General features: G+C 38.0%; 1 protein-coding gene across 4 annotated transcripts in view; it reads left to right on the top strand.

The window, feature by feature from the left end:
• Positions 1-6,000, top strand: part of LUZP2 (leucine zipper protein 2) — a 478,379-nt gene that overhangs the window by 103,467 nt on the left and 368,912 nt on the right. The gene's annotated exons all lie outside the window — the stretch shown is intronic.

Genomic DNA, 6,000 nt, shown 5'->3' with positions numbered 1-6,000 from the left:
CACACACACACACACACACACACACACACACACACACACACACACACTAGAATATTACCCATAAAAAAGAATGAAATCTTGCCTTTGCAGTGCGGATGGAGCTAGACAGTATTATGCTAAGCCAAATAAGTCAGTAGTCAGAGAAAGACAAATACTATATGATTTCACTCATATGTGGAATTTCAGAAACAACACAGAAGAACATGTGGGGAGCGGGGGAAGGGAGAAGAGGCAAACCAGAAAACAGACTCTTATAACATATACGAGGGTTGCTTTAGGGGAGGTGTTGGGGGGAGATGGGTTAAGTGGGTGATGGGTATTAAGGAGGACACTCGTGATGAGCACTGGGTGTGGTATGTAAGTGATGAATCACTTCTACACCGGAAACTAATACTACACTCTGTTAACTAACTGAACTTTAAATTAAGGCTTGGGGAAAAAAAGAAAAAAAAAATAAGAGGATGGGTATTCTCTTTGAAGGGATATTAGTTTCCTCAGAGTTGTAATGAGCATATATTTGTCTAATTGCTTCGGATATATCTATATATTCATCTATCACTTTATATCTATCATCTCTATTTTAATTTCTAGTGTCATCAACTCGCTAGGGTACAAAACAGCAAATCAAAGGATTGACAGCTCCTATCCCCTCTGCCCCAACTTGCTGAATTCACAGCATTAATTGCCAATTTAGCATGATCTGAGTAGAGTTCCACAATGTAAAAACAGAGTATCATCAGACACTATAGAATTATATGGTGTAGAAATTAAGTGGTTTTTCATAAAACTAATAATTTCTGCAATGCTTAAAGAGTTCAGCAAATTATTTTGAGTTGACCCCATGATTGTGGTAAAATCAAAATGCAACAAAAGAACAAAGAAACAAAATGCAACAAAGAACAAAAAAGAACATTGCATTTAGTAAAATTTTGTGCATACATTCAAAAAGATATAAGAAGAGTGAGGAGACTAAGTTTTTTACAAATTATGGCACAAAGAGATTTTCTAAGGAGCAGTTTCAGGAGTTGGGATTGTACATTTAACCAGGGGAAAAGTACCTGAAGTGAGAAGTCTCAGTAAATAAACCTGCTGACACATACGAAATGTCCGCTGAGAAAAGAGGCAGAACTGAAATAAAACAAAAGCGTTTATTTGGGCTTTTAGAATGGCAATTTTGGGAGCACTGATTTGGGTAGCACTAGGAAACAAAAGCCATCAGGTTTCTTTTGTTGAGGTTTTATTGACTAAAGCCCAAATTTTACTAAGATTTTCTTAGTTTTTTCCTAAAGTCCTTTTTCTGTTCCAAGAGGGCTGACATATATTATTATATAATATAGATATCATATAAATATATACACATATAAATACATATATACATATATAAAATATATATTTTAATTGCTCATGGCCTTTTTTAAATTGAAGTATAATTAACATACAATGTTATGCTCATTTCAAGTACATACCATATTGATTCAGCAATTCTATACATTATTCAGTATAGTCATTGTTTGTCACCATACAGCCTTATTTCAGTATTATTGACTATATTTCCTGTGCTGTACTTTATATCTCTATGAGTTATTTCATAACTGGAAGTTTATACCTCTGAACCCCCTTTATCTGTTTCACCCATGCCCCTAACCACATTTGTTCTAGCCAACCACCAGCTTGTTCTTTGTATTTAAGAGTCTGTTTCTTGGTATATGTGCTGCCAAAGGGAGCACAAGAGTCTGTTTCTTGGTTTGTTTCTTTGTTTCTTTGTTCCTTTTTTTGGATTCCAAGTGTAAGTGAAATCATGTGGTATTTGCCTTTCACTGTCTAAATTATTCCACTTAGCATAATACTCTCTAAGGTTTATCCATATTGTTGCAGGTGATAAGATCTCAAAAACCAGGGGTTTCTAAAGACGAAAAGGGAATAGAATACTTGTATGTGTTGTTTACAAAGAATTTTGATTGGTGCTGGTGGCCGAAAACTCACCTTTGCTAAACATAATTGGTTGCTAAGGCTGTCACTGATCAGAAGTCTGTTACCATAGTAAGTTGCAGGGGTTTGTGCAGAGTCCTTGGACTTATGTGTGATTTGCCCTGGTTCAAAAGTTCATGGTCCCATCCCATGAGGACTTGCATAAGACCCACCTCCTTAATGGCCTCCCAGCTCCATTTTCAAACTTATTGACATAAGTAACTCCATTTTATTTCACCTTTCACAACACACACACACACACACACACACACACTTAATTTGGGTCTTTTCTTCTGTACACTTTAGTAAAACCACATGTTCTAGTGATTCAAACTAATAAAAAGCTATAGACTCAAACCCAAAGAAGACTTTCATATTCTTACAAATAATTAGGTATGGAATAGCAATTTTTTTTGAAAAGTGGTAAAACATTTTTTGGAATCATACTTTTCCAATATATGTATAGGGGTCCTCTGACAAAACACTAAGATTTAAGATATTTTGTGGTGTTTGCTGCTGTAGTGATAAGTCTTCCATACGTGATAAAGGAGAATATTTTAGAAATATAAGGTAGAAATGACTTCAGAAATGGTAGTGTGAGGAACCCTACAAATCCACTCCCCAGGGAAGCAACCATAACTGGTGAAAATGATGAATTTCTTTTTTTGTAAATTTCTGGGAATTGTTGTAAGAGCATACAGAAAGTAACCATTTGTTGAGGTATACCTACTAACTGTCATGGAGAACATTGAGAGTCTCTGGCATTTGAGCCATGATCTCTCAGCTCAGTGTGACCAAAATGCCACTTGGGGTGGGTGCAGACAGGAACACAGACCTCCTCTCTCCCCAGATCACAGTCAAGCACTAGAAAACACACTCTGGAGGGGAAGGCGGCTGTCTCCACATTGCAGCAGAGTCTCTAACCCAGGCAACAGCATGAGAGTTCCAGGGCTCTTTTTCACCACCAGCCCCAATTTTTTAGGGTCGAAGATTTATCCTAGGTGTGGCAGGCTTAGAAGACTGGGGCCACAGTCATCCTTGTCCAACCCACCTAGTAGTGTAGAAGTTCGAAGATAAGTAAGCTTAAAAAAGGGGGGGGGTACTGCCCCAGCCCAGTGCCTGCTTGTGAAGAAGGCATCACCCAGAGAACAGTGGGGCCCTCATTCTAGCTCTACAGCAGGGGGCACAGACAGAGTGTTTGCCAAATCTGCAGTCTGTAAGAACAGCGAGCTGCCTTTTTTTTTTTTTTTTTTTTTGGAACAGTGTGGGGGAAGTTCAAGAATGCCCTGCGAAACAATTTAGATTGTAGCAATTAAGAGGAGGATGGAGCACCTTTAAGAGCCACAAGCTAAGCTTGTAAACCAGCTAGAAATTTACCACAAAACAGGGGAAAAGCAACCAAAAAAGATGGCTCCAGAGGTCACAACAAAACTCATAAACTGGCATTAAAAGATTACCACTCCAAGGGGGTCCAGGTTTAACTGGATGATGCAGTTTATGCCCCAGGGAAGAGTGAAAAACAGTGGAGCAATCAGCTGGCAGGTAGCCAAAGCTAAGGACTGGGTCTAACAACTGAGGGAGATGGTTTAACCAAGAGATTAATGAGACAACGTAAGAGACACTCAGGTTCCCAATTTTACAGGAAAGGAAATAGAGGCTCAAAAGGGACTAATAAGCATTTACCTAAATACCCAGTAAGTAGAAGGAATAAGATGCTGGCCCCTTTCCATTCGCTTTTCCATTTTTATTTATTTATTTATTTATTTATTTATTTATTTATTTATTTGACAGTGAGAGAGATAGTGAGAGAGGGAACACGAGCAGGGGGAGTGGGAGAGGGAGAAGCAGGCTTCCTGCTGAGCAGGGACCTCGATGCAGGGCTCGATCCCAGGACCCCGGGACCATGACCTGAGCCAAAGGCAGACATTTAACAACTGAGCCACCCAGGTGCCCCTTGCTTTTCCATTCTAAAATTCATTGTTCTCTCATCTGATCTCAAGCTTATTAATTAGTTGGGCAACATAATGGTCTATAAATGTTCAAAAGTCTAAGACCTTAAGGGGTCACTCATTTCTTAAGCCATATAGCATAGTGACATCTTGGTACCTAGATTGGCAAAGTACAAATTTTTATAAGCTATAAAGACAATATAGTTTTTATTAAAATGTACTCTCCTGTAGGTTCACGTAAGCATCATGCATTTCCTTGATCCATTCTGTTTCTGCTGACTATTCTTTTAGTTTCCTGGATATTGATCCTCTTGGGATACTAAAACAAATGTGTAGCCATTAAAACTAAAAATCTAATGCTTGAACAGGTATTACTATGACTCATTTGTTAGAGGTATTTGCAAATACACAATAACTAGTGATGATTTAATTAACTGGAAAGGATAGATTTTAGTAGAAATTAAGAACATGGTTTTGGATGTTTGCTCTGCGCAAGTGTGTGTGTGTGTGTGTGTGTGTGTGTGTGTGTGTGTGTGTGTGGTTTTAGGAAGTAAGAATATTTACCTGACATCCCTGCAATTCCGTTTATCTAACTAGCCTTATAAACACACTGAGTCCTACGTTTATCACTTGCCTTTTATGTTATACAAAAGACTAACGTGTCCCGTACTCTGAGGCATTCTTTCCTAAAATTCTGTTTCAACAGTCAAGAACCAAAAAGAAAGAAAACACTAAAAATTATGTCAGAGAGAAAATGAAAGACTATGTCATTTGGGGGCACCTGGGTGGCTCAGTTGGTTAAGCATCTGCCTTTGGCTCGGGTCATGATCTCAGGGTCCTGGGTTCGAGCCCCACATCGGACTCCCTGTTCGGCGGGGAGCCTGCTTCTTCCTCACCCCTCTGCTCATGTTCTCTCTCTCATTCTCTCTCTCAAATAAATAAATAAAATTAAAAAGAGACTATGGCATTTTGTAGGCCTAAGCTTACCTTTTTAGAGGCTTCAGAGATCCACATGATTGATTTTTAGAAGATGTAATTTGTGGGATTTGGAGTCAGGTAGAACTTGAATTCACCTTCATCTCAAACTGGGCCTAAGATGCTTGTAATTTACTTAACCTTTATTACCTGCCTCTGCAAAATGTAAATAATGACATTTTCCTCTCACAAATACTGTGAGTTTTAAGCAAAATGATCTATTTGGTGCCTAGCAGAAATCCTAAAATCTAATTGGTGTATCATTTCTGGTCTCCTTCCCTTTCCACACCCTTGTCATCTTTGATTAGAGTCATACTATACGCACACACCGATTTATTCCTAAAACTGAGCACTAATAAAATGACATTTGCCCTTTTCATGAAACACTGTTGCTGTTCAGAGCAAATTTCCTCCTTGGATGCTTCAATTTTAAGGTCAGAATCCTGCCTCCTGTGAAAGTGTCACAGTAAACTGTACCATGACTTGAGTAAAGATTTATCAATCCCTTAATTATCTTCACTGATATATTCAGGGCCTTGGGAGTAGATACTTACTATGTTTTAGAGAGATCGCTAGTTCAGTCATAACATGGTAAGTCACTCTCTTTAAATGACATCTTTAGATTTTAGTGGGAATATATAACAAATATATTGTTTAACAAAAGTGCTTGGAAAGGTCATACATCAACAGGTGTGAATACCCGCAATTCTCCTGTTTAATTAGAGTGGTTGCTATATGGTAAGTTAGAATTCACTTTCATACTTTACAGAAATTTGAATTTTAAAACAATTCATAAAAACTAAAAATCAAATCAGTTAATCCAATGTAATAAAACTAATGTTATCTTTAAAATCAGGTTGCCCGATATCAGGGGTCTCTTGCTCTCTCTCTCTTAATCTCATAGAGGGAATTTAATTTTTATAAGGCACACCATTCTGTGTTTTAACTATTTGATACTGTTTTCCATTCTAAAAATTTAAAGCAATATATATTTTTTTCTCATATAAGGACACTGGATAAGGAGAGGAGAGAGCCAGCTTCAGTCCTATCCTTGACCTTACTGAGCGACCTGATCCTGAAGTTGGTGGCAAGGATAGGATTGTTCCCA

The sequence above is a fragment of the Callorhinus ursinus genome, unplaced genomic scaffold (genome assembly GCF_003265705.2).
Source record: "Callorhinus ursinus isolate GAN/ISIS: 27379988/994484 unplaced genomic scaffold, GSC_fseal_2.0 scaffold21, whole genome shotgun sequence".
NCBI lineage: Eukaryota > Metazoa > Chordata > Mammalia > Carnivora > Otariidae > Callorhinus > Callorhinus ursinus.
This window is presented reverse-complemented; position numbering and strand designations above follow the sequence as displayed.